This window comes from Gossypium arboreum, chromosome 7, assembly GCF_025698485.1.
Source record: "Gossypium arboreum isolate Shixiya-1 chromosome 7, ASM2569848v2, whole genome shotgun sequence".
Classification (NCBI taxonomy): Eukaryota; Viridiplantae; Streptophyta; class Magnoliopsida; order Malvales; family Malvaceae; genus Gossypium; species Gossypium arboreum.
Genome location: NC_069076.1, coordinates 13,068,846 through 13,080,518, shown reverse-complemented (window position 1 = coordinate 13,080,518; position 11,673 = coordinate 13,068,846).

The following is an 11,673-nucleotide window of genomic DNA, read 5'->3' as shown; positions in this document are numbered from 1 at the left end:
AACCTACCTTATACATGTTTATTTACAATGGTTATTCTTATTTTGACATCTTCTTAGATAATTGATAAGTATATGTGTGTGTGAAGTATCATAAAGTGTCTCCATGTTTACAAATGAGGTATATGATGTGCAACATAAATAAGATGATGTGTGGTATGTGTGTATGTGAAATTAGGTATTTGAGAGCATGAATCTGTTAGGAGTATAAATGAATTCTATGTAAGTGTGTTTTGTGTTAAATGAGAATGCACGACTAAGTTGTTGGAGATCAGGGGTTTGGCGGAGTGTCGGGAAAATATGTGATATGATAATGGACCTCATGGTGTTTTTAGTGAAGTCCATCAGAATAGTAAACACGAAGGCCATTATGGCAAGAATGTAGTCCGCTGGAACCAGAAACATAAGATCTGTCGGGACAATAAACACGAGAAGAGGCCAGTATGGTAGACATGTGGAAAGACCATGGCCGTGGCACTTCTCAGAAAATCAATACGATAAGATCAATTCTGTGATGCCTTTTTGGTGTATTCTATAACACCCTTGAGGTGAAATCTTGTTAACTAGATTTGTCGCGAGATCTGGGTACGCTTTGAGACTTTTCTGTTAGTTGACTTTATGGCAGTGATCTGGGTAAGTTTGAAAATATCCTTGTTTGGATAGCCTTGTGGTGAAATTTGAATTTGCCCTAGGGGTATTTCTTGAAAGATTTCTCAGTAGTGTTTCTAAAGAGTGAATCTGCCATAGTAGCTCGTCAGTATAAAGAACTTGGCGTATTTTAATTATAGGTGGTCTAAGTGTTAACTGGATCTGAGTTTGTCTATGCTATGTAAGGAAGTTATCTAAATTCTATGGTATCCATCAAATCTAAATATTTCATGCTATATATAGAGGTTATCGGGAGTCTATGTTGTCCACCAAACTTTGACGTTCTCATGATATGTAACATGATTGTCTTTGATTTCCTGGGATAACTTAGAATGTTCATCCATCAGAATAAGTTGTGGTTTGGGTTGATTTAAGATATGATCTGACTTGTTTCTTAATAATTTCCAAATTTAGAATAAGAATCTACCAAAGGTAGGATTCATATGAAGTTTATCTTAAAAGATTAGTTAGTATAAGTATCCGTCAAGAAAAATATCTATGAGTACACCATCCAGGGTAAAGTGTACGACATCTATTTGTGTAAGAATTAGTTGAAGGTAGATTCTAAATGAATATCTTTCTGAGTAATGCATCCATTTTTTGAAGAGGAAATGAGATCCGTATTGAGTGGTGAAATCTGTAATCTGCCTAATGAGTGAATTGGCGTATATGTAAGCGCCGATATTAGAAAAGTATCCACCAAAGACTGAAAGGAAAACTAGAATCTTCAAGTTAAGGAATTCAATAATAAATGTTCAAATGTAACCTGATTAAAATTCACTAAGTTTGTTTGAATTTAAAAGTGACTCTTTGGGATGTAGGTTTTGATTAAAGAGTAGGCGCGTCAGGAGGGACCAAGCCAAGATTGCGCCAAGTTGGCAGTTTGAGTTGTGATATTATGCATACAGAGGACACCATAGGAACATGGCGCTTAGTACTCTATGCCATGAAGAAGTTTGCCTTTAACAAAATTTTAAGTTGAAATGTCATATGTTGTTTCCAAAAATCTGATGTAATTATTAAACATTCTCTTTTATTAATCTTTTGTTTTAAGAATAGTAAAAAAAAAGAATAAGAAGTATGTTTTAAAATGGCTTTACGCTTGTTGTAAAATTTTTACTTAGTGTTTAAGTTTTGTAACATTCGGTATCCGGATCGGGTATAGGGTGTTACAGATATGATTATGCAAACTTGTCAAGTTTGAAGTTATTTATGTTTGTCTTTTGACATTTGTAAATGAATGGGACACAAGTCCATTTCTAGATATGTATACATGTAATGCTGTTGTATCCACATAGATGTTATTTTGAACAAGGCATAAGATTAAATGCATTTTAGTTTAACATTCAGTAGTAGAGGAGTCCACAGGACATTCCACAATATCGGAGTTCGTAGGACATTCCGCAGTATAGGAGTCCGCAGGACAGTCTATTGTTGAACTGTTTGCAGGAGAGTCTGCCATGTAATGGTTTGCCATGTATGTAACAGCTCGATTTTGGGCCTATTCAAAATAGTGGTTTCAGAACCACTATTCTGAGGCTGGAGAAATTATTTTTAATATTATTTTGGCGTTATAGCATGATTATATGGATACATAGAAATTTTGGTGAACTAATTTTAGTGTTTGTGAGTTTAATTGAGAAAAAGGACTAAATCGCATAAAGGGAAAAAGGTTTGTTTTGCTAGCTAAGTGTGCTAAATAGCTAGAGAACCATAATTGGGGGTATTTAAAGAGTAGATAGACCTTTAAGAAAGGCTTGGCCGGCCATAGAGATAAAGGAAATAGAAAAGTCAAAATTAGGTGAAGTTGGTGACCTATTTTGACTAGAAATAAGATTAAAATAAAACAAAGGACTTCATCTTTTTCCTTCCTTCTTTTCCACCAAAAATACCAGCAAAAATAAGGGTTTTGGAGCTTCAAAATATCAGCAACTTATATCCCTTACAAGTAAGTGATTTTGATGGCCTTTCTTGATAATTTTTGTACTTTTGGGACCTTTATAGCATAATCTAGCTAATGAGGGGACTATTTTGCAAAATGGTTGAAAGTCTAGGGTTTTTCCATGAGAGTATTCATTTTTTTTTGAATTTTTATGGAATAAAATGAACCTTGGTTGTTAAATAAACAAATTTTGTGAAAGGATTTTCATGAAAACACCTAATATGGACCATTTTGTAAAGCTTTAAAAGTGGATGAGAATTGTGTGAAATAATTGGAATTATGAGTTTCTACAAGATTAATAAAGGTTGGGCTAGGCTTGGCTGATGAGAAAATTTGATAAAAATCGTTTTACGAGCGTAGGGGCAAAATTGTAATTTTTATGAAAATTTAGGGGAAAAATAGTCATTTTGTCAAAGTATGAATTTTGGAATGCTTAATTTAATGTAATGATTAAATGAGTAAATTTTATTATTTTAGATAAAGGAAAATCGAGATTCGGGCTTAAATCGAGAAAGTACATGGTTTAGGACAAAAAGGGAATAATTAGCCGTTTTTGCATTTGAGGTAAGTCCATGTGACTAAATAAGCGTGTTATCCATGTTATTGTTAATAGACTTGAAATCTATCTTACTATGATGATGATATTGAGTATGAGAAAGTGATGCCAAATGTTAATAACATTTATGTGATGGTTGAATACATTGGAAATTTGATGGAATATGATATTCCATTGAAGCGAGTAAGTTGTACGTAAGTAAGGTAACCTTATCATTATCATATGTTGAATGAATGATTTTTACATAATATGGTTGAATAATGTATGATGAAAATTAATGTGGTAAATTCCCGGTTTAACCTAGGAATTGATTGGATATCCATGCCATGACATTTGGGTGACATGTGAGCCAGTGTAAGACCATGTTGGACATGGCATCGGGGTGATTGTGGGCCAGTGTAGAACCATGTTGGACATGGCATCGGTAGTGATATGTGTGCTAGTGTAAGACTATGTCTGGGACATGGCATTGGCCACAACATGAGAGCCAGTGTAAGACAATGTTTGAGACATGGCATCAGCAATTCACCTTCTTGTGTGTGACTTATCGGATATCCATTAGTACCCCAAAAGGATTCACGGGTTATTTTAAGGCTTATGATAATGATATGGAATGATATAATCATGTTGTGAGTGGTGCAAGTTTTTATTCGAACTTATGAGATATGAGTCTAATTATGTTGCCTTGATAGTAGAAATGATACGAGTAAGTTCTAGCTATGAAAATGAGTAAGCTATGTTTATGACCATGTTGAAAGGGTATAGGTATGTACTAAAAATTCATGAGTGATGAGCTCGATGCATACTGGACTTTTGGTAAGAATGTAAATGAGTAAGTCATACCCATGAGAATGACTTTGTGACGACCTTGTAAATATTAGGCCGATACCTATGGTGTGTAATTATGTGGTAAATTTGATGGATGATTATGAATGAGGCTTTTAGGTCGAATTAAATTGGGACATGATATGCTTATCCCTTCACCTTGTGGCCTAATGAATATGAAAAGAGAAATTGATTGGCATAAAAGCCTATTTAAAGATAATTATAAAGGGTAAAAATTAGCATTGAAACAGTTTTGGATAGCAGCAACAGTCTGACTTTGAAAATCCACCAAAAAATGTGGAAATCGAATTAGAGGCTGAATAAAACATGAAATTAAATATTATTATGTCTAGTTTCATATAGAAGAAATGGTGTAAGCAAAGTTCATATTATGAGATATTTGAATTGTTGTGTGACAAAGTAAAAATGATTTCAAAATCCCCTGTTCTGATTCGGGAAAATCATTAAAAATTATAAAAAAATAATTATAGGTTATAATTTATATGCTTAGAATCCTTAATGAGTATATTTTCAAAAGAAACAAAAGGGAACATCATCTGAATCCCGTATGAGGAGATAATTAATTTTTAGTGAAGAGGGGTTGGAACTATCAGAAAACGAAACAAGGGTGAATTTAAAGACTAAATTGAACTTATTGACTAGACGAAAAATTCTGAAAATTTTATGGTAAGAAGATATGTGAGTTTAGTTTCAGGGAAAATTAGCGAATCTTAATTTGGAGTTCATAGCTCAAGATATAAATAATTTAATGACTGTGACTTGAGAAAACAACTTGACCTAAACATGAGTAAAAGTGTAAATATGGTTGTATTACCTTGATAAGCAAGTTGATAAATTGCTTATTAATTTCATATGTAATTACTAAGCTATAAAGTTTACTCCTTTCCTTTCCTTTTCTTTAGTGTTGACAGGTTAGCTCGGGTTTGGAGATCGTCGAAGGCAGCACCACACTATCAAGCCATCACCATTGAATATTGATATATATATATATATTAAGAACCTTCAAGTGAGTGGCATGTATAGGGACTTTGTTTTTTTGATATGTGTTAACATGACTAGCCAAATGTATTGGCCTATATTGAGTTATTTGTATATGGCCATGAAGGGTGGCTCATATTGATTATGGTTGTGAACCTATTTATCTATACTATGTTCTAATGCTTATGATGTGATTATACTTGTTGGCCATATATGGTTGGTGTTATGAAATATGTGTATGATGAATGTTTTATGACCAATCTAAATGCTCAAGGCCATGAATTAAATGTGTAATATGGAAATAAAGATGTGAAGGATTAAGGGTAACTTAAAGGCTTTGAAAATAGACTAAGTGTTGGCCACACGAGCTGAGACACGGTCGTATGTCTCAACCGTGTGGGGGACACGGCCTTAGCACACAAGCATGTGGCTTGGCCGTGTGGTCCAAATTATTCGCTGACGTCATTGTCATAGAGTTACACGGCCTGAGGACACGGGCGTGTCGAATGCACATGGGCGTGTCCCTGTGCCAAGATGGGCGTATGACCTCATGTCATGGAAAATTTTTCTAAGTTTTCCCAAAACTTTCTAAAGTTTTAGGTTTAGTCCCTAACTATTTTCAATGCATGTTTAAGGCTTCGTAGGCCCGTGTACGGGACATTATGCATGTGTATGAAAAGTTTTGATATGAATGAAATTTTATGGTTCGGTTTTTACATGTTTGTGAATGATTAAGTCTGGTAATTGCCTTGTACCCTGCTCCAGCGTAGGAGACGAGTAAGGGGTGTTACATTTAGTGATATTAGAGCTATGGTTTAGTCGATTCTCGAACTAACCTAGCACGTGTAAGAGCCTAGCTATAGATGCCACAAATTGGTAATAGTGTGATGTCTCCTGTCGCGAATAAGAACTATCTTGTTTAGATAAAGGTACTCTCCAATCAAGCTATACCGAACACGTAGATAGTGATACTAAAGTATTCTAATAAAGTGCAGTTATGAGGAGTTAAAACTCGGAAAAGTACAAATAAGAATTCGTGAAATGATCATGTAAATATTTGTGATATAAAAAAATATGAAATAGACTGTGTACATGGCATAATGAGCTTATATATGTGATCGCGTGGTTTTGTGATAGGTTTTAAATATTTATAATTAATCATTCTTGAAACTAACTATTATTGCGATGTAGGCAAGTGTACCTATCGAACAGTAGTATAGTTTTAGCAAGATCGAATTGTCGAACCCAAAGGAACTAAAAGTACTAGTAATGACTGTCTTTTTATTATCTAACCTAAAAATAAAGAGGTTTTGTTTTAATTAACTAATTATCTAAACAAAGAACTCATAGAGAATGAAATTGGGGAATTGATTTTTGGGAAAATCGATTGAATTAAGACAATACCTAAGAATAAATCCACCTAGACTGTACTTATTATTCTGGCTCTGAATCGGACGATTTATTCATTTAACTTGTTCCGTAGAGATCCCTAAGTTATGTTATTATCCCTATTCAAGACTAATAACGTCTAATCCTTAGATTGAATAATGGAGACCTTTCTCTAATTAACACCCTAGTGTTGCATTAACTCGATCTATGGATCCCCCTATTAGGTTTCACCCTAATTCGGCAATATCTTGTCACCCTATGTCTAGGCGCGCAATCAACTCCGCTTAATTATGACAAATGTACTCTTAAACAGGGTCTATTCCTCCTCTAAGTAAGAGCTTATCTTGAATTAGTATCCTAGGATATCAACACAAGAATTAATAACACATAATTAAGAACACGTTAAATATTTAACATACAGTTCAGAAAATAATAACAAGATTCGTCTTAGGTTTCATTCCTCTTAGGTATTTAGGGGTTTTAGTTCATAACTAAATAAGAAAACATCTCAGAATAGTAAAGAATACAAAACATAAAGAAAACCCAAAACTCCTGAAGGGGGAATTGAGGCGGGATCTTCAGTCTTGATGATGAATTCGGCTTTTGAGATGGATCATCGGCTTCTTTAGAGTAATTCCTTACTCCCTCTTCTTCGTCTCCCTTTTCCTCCTCCTCTAGGGTGTATTTATAGGCTTTGGAATGCCTAAGAACCCTCAAAATTAGCCTTTTCTAAATTGGACTCTATTTGGGCTCGACAGGGGCACGCCCGTGTGACACGCCTGTGTGAATCGTGCTTTGAAACTGCCAAATTGACATGGCCATGTGGTTTGCCCATGTGAGGAGGTCCAGGCCGTGTTGATTTTGTATTTTGGCCCATTTTCTCGGTTTTTGGCCCATTACTCATCCCTTTTGCTCTCTTATGCTCTCCTGAGTATAAAACATGAAATTAAAGCATTAGGAGCATCGAATTCACCAATTCTAATAGGAAATCATCCATAAAATGCGTTAAACATGGGGTAAAAATATGTATAAATTACGGTTTATCAAATACCCCCACACTTAAGCATTTACTTGTCCTCAAGCAAAATTCTCAACTCACAATCAAAATAAATTCTTCTCAACTTATAATTTCTATCGATAATATCTCAAATTAATCCGTAGGTAATCATACATTGAGAATTCAACTAAAAGAACATAAAAGTTTCAAACATTCGAAGTTGAGCATTTATTCCAAAAACTTAGGTGTCTCCCCTCATCTAAGTAATTATCTTCGATTCAGAATATCACAAAGTTTCACATCCTCACTAAAGATTCAATCACTCGAGGTGTTTAAGGATAATAAATGAAACACTCAATAGTCAATAATGAAAAGTCATTACCATAGGCTTGTATGAAAATCAAATCTCCATCACTGTAATTTAAGATGATACATCAATCAGAAGGTCTTTAGAGGGTTGTAATGAGGGTTGGTTAGGGGGTGTGGTCGCAAGCTGAAAGAAAGGGTTAGAATCGAGATTGACTTGAAAAATTGCCTAACTAGAAAAGGAGTTAATCATCACTTGCGTACAACAGAGTTTCTTCTCAGAATATGGAATTACTAATATGTATATATAGTTTTTTTTTTGAAGAACAAGTTAAATAACATAGACTAACTATTAAGAACAAAACATAGATAATCAATTTATTCAACTCAAATCTCGACAAAAAAATAGGGATTAATTTAAGGGATTTCAACAATAATGGGTTAAGGGTTAATATTATGGGTAATTCAAGGAATGGCTTTGTTATGCTCAAGGGGGTTTACTAGGGGTTAATCATGGAGGTAGGCTTTTCATGGCATGAGTGGGTTAATCCTAAGTGCCTTAATCATTTTGACATATCAAATCAAATGGTATGGTCTCGACATGCATAATCAAGCAAGTTCTAGAATAGCAGTTCAATACTGACGCACTCAAAGCAATAATAAAGGTGAGCATGAAAGAATTAATAGATGCTCAAAAGTCTCAAAAGTCTCAAAAATCTCACCAAAATTATGGCTTTTTAATGTTTAAAACTTGTGAATTCTAACTCAAAGTAATACCTAAACTTTAGGTAAATAACCTAAGATTTTAAATTCTTAAAAATCAACTTATCCTGCTTGATTCTCTAATGTCTTGAGGTTTAAACAATTAGTGCATAAATTCCTATGTTTTAATTCAATATATATCAACAAAAATCATAAATAAATCAAAATTTATCCTAAATATGATATGAGAGCTTTTTTAGAGAACAAGGCAGTTATTCAGGGATTTTTCTGATAATGAAATAAATATCCCCCCCACAACTAAGATGTACATTGCCCTCAATGTACAAAGGTAGATACTAGAGTATAAAAATAAGATAGGGGGAGAAGTGAAACTTCCTGTATGATGAATTCCTCGAACTGGAGTTTTGGAGAGTAATTGGTTCAAGAGTGGATGAGGATACTCTGGCTGTCGTAGAGGTTCATTAGTCCATAAGTCCTGCGCCAAAAGAATATTATATCTAGTGGTAGCTATGGTCGTGGTCGATCAGGACATGGCAGTCATGGAGAACCTTTCCCGGTGGAGTTTTTAGTTCCTATGCCAAGATGAGCTTAAGAGCTCTATATAACTGTGATAAAATAAGGAACTTTTTAGGAGATATAAGGAAAATTAATTACTCATAAAGAGATAACCAAAATTGATAATTAAAAATAAAATTCTAAAATCTACTAAAATTAAAAATAAAAATAAAAAATAGTTTTAATAAAAATTAAAAACATAAAATAATAAATAAATGTTTTTAAACATCTTCATCGCTGGATGGTTCGTGAGGTGGGATTGGCAATGAGATGTGGAGGTGCTGACAAATCTGCTATAGAGTAATATCAATGTTGTCAAATTGTTGAAAACACTGCGACTCGAATCGAGTGAGGCGCTCAGAGATGTCAGCATATAAAGCCGCCGCATGAACTAGACGAGAGGGTGGTGGTGGCTGAGTCGTGGGTCCTTGTGTTGTGGGGGGACATCATCAGGAATGTCCTTGTAGGCCTCCTCCTCGGTAGATTGGGCGAGACGGTATTGGGGAGGGTAGGTTCCTCGGTGCCTCTCGATCATCCTCATGCTAAGCATGCTCGAGATGCCTTGTGGAGACATCGGGCCGATGAGGGTAAGGGATGATTCTTGGGCCGCGGAGTTGAGGAGCCCGAAGTGTCAAGCCAACCGAGTAACATAGGGGCTAATGGAGATGACCCCCTTCCTATGCCGCTCCGTCTGGTGCTGAATCGCGAGGGCGATAAAATAGGCAAGGTCGATGACATGACCGTGTGACATACACCATAAAAAGTAGGCATCGTGAGTGTTAACGACGCCAGTACTCTCTCGCCTCCCTGTAATGGTGTGACCCAAAATGGCGTGTACGTACCTCAGGGAGGGAGGGAGAGCTGATGTCTTGGAGCGACTGGGATTGTAGGTGGCCCCACCTGGTACTAGTACATTCCAGCACCGTGAAGGAGAACGATGGATATGGCGGTTGAGAGTATCTAAGTCATTCTCCTCCATGAATTTCTCCGTATATAAACCCAGTGTAGCACCGAACTCTGGGATGCTGAGTTGGCAGACTAACCCGCCTAGACGAAACTAGACCGTGCAGGGATCATCGTAGTTCGTCATTACGGTCTGAAGATGAAACGTTGAGCATAGTTCCATCGTGAGCTCGTGGTATGTTGGTTCGATGATCCCAAAGAACAGCTCTCAAGGGTCGGTGGTTAAGAGGGCCCGAATCATATCAGCCAACTAAACTTGTTCTACGGTAGCCCAATCGATGCAGCGGCCCGCAATTAAAGGTTAGGCCCGAAGGATTTGGAAAAGTTCTTCTTGAGGCCCTCGGGGAAACTGAAGGAGAGGGTGACTAATTTCCGTGGTTGGACCCGCGGAGGATGACGCTCCTTCCTCTTCTTTGAAGCAGGGACAACGGCCTTCTTTCCTCGTGAAGACAACATTAAAAGCTTGTAATATAAAGAATAATAAGAATAGATAAACGAATAATGATAATAAGTAAATTAATTCGAAGAAGTAAAAAGTCATGAATTTGAACTAACTTATTTCAGCCAAGACTACTGATATAAAGCAAACTCAACCATAATAACAATGAGAATGAGAATAGAAATGTAATGGGTATTTTCCTAATCTCAATTTAACACGAAATGTATGATAACTAATCTTAGGAATGTAAATTAAATGATAGACATTGGCATGGTAATAGCATGAGAATAAGCATAGTAATGTCATGACTAACCTAAGAATGCAAATTAAATGATAGAATAATGAGAAAAATGAAAAATAGTTCAAAAGATATGAAGATTATGTTGATACTAAGCATTAGAAATAAGTAAAATAGAAGTGAAAGGAGTAAACAAACGCTAGGGGAGAGAGATTGAGCATAAAAAATGGAGTGGGAAGCGGCGCACGTGCATGGCAGGGAGGGCGTGTGGACTTACAGCGGCTAGGTTTAGGGTTTTTGAATGGGGAAGAAAGTGAATAGTGTAGGGTATTTATAGATCTTGGGGCACACGGCTAGGGAACACGCCTGTGTTCCCCAATTTCAGCCTGTGTGATTCGTGAATTTTAAAATTGGGCGCGACTGACATTTAATACACACCCGTGTTCCTTGGGTGTGTGGGTGCATATGGCCGTGTTGCACAGCCGTGTCTGGCATTGTTCGCTTCTCTCATGCCAGTGTCTAAAGACCTACGTCCATGTCAATCTAACAGGTTCGATCACGGGTGCTAGCCACGGGCGTGTCGTACGCCCGTGTTGTTTTGGCAGGCTCGACCACGGCCATGTCGTACAGCCGTGGCATTTTATCATAGCCCGTGTTTGGGGGAACCGTTGCCCTGTTTTCACACGGCCATAAGCACGCCCTTGTGCTTGGCCGTGTCTCTGTGGAAAACCTATATTCAAGTGTTCTGTTAGTAAGTTAGATGTCGAATACTAAATTTTAAAGAATTTAATATAGTTAGTGCTCAGGTTACCTCCCGAGAACCGTTTATTTATAGTCTATGATCGACTTACCTCTCCGTTGAATGATCATGGTGGTTTGAGGAGTTTATACTCCTTATTCTTGCTATCAATCTCATCAAAATAAGGTTTTAAACGTGTGTTGTTTACCTTAAAAGTGTCGAACTTGGGATGACTCACCTCGACTGTACCGAATGGGAAAATGTTGAGTACTGTAAGAGGGATTTCTTCATTTGGTGCGGTAGCGACAATGTGGGGATCTGCGACAGCGAATAAGACTCTATCTCCAACCTTAAGTT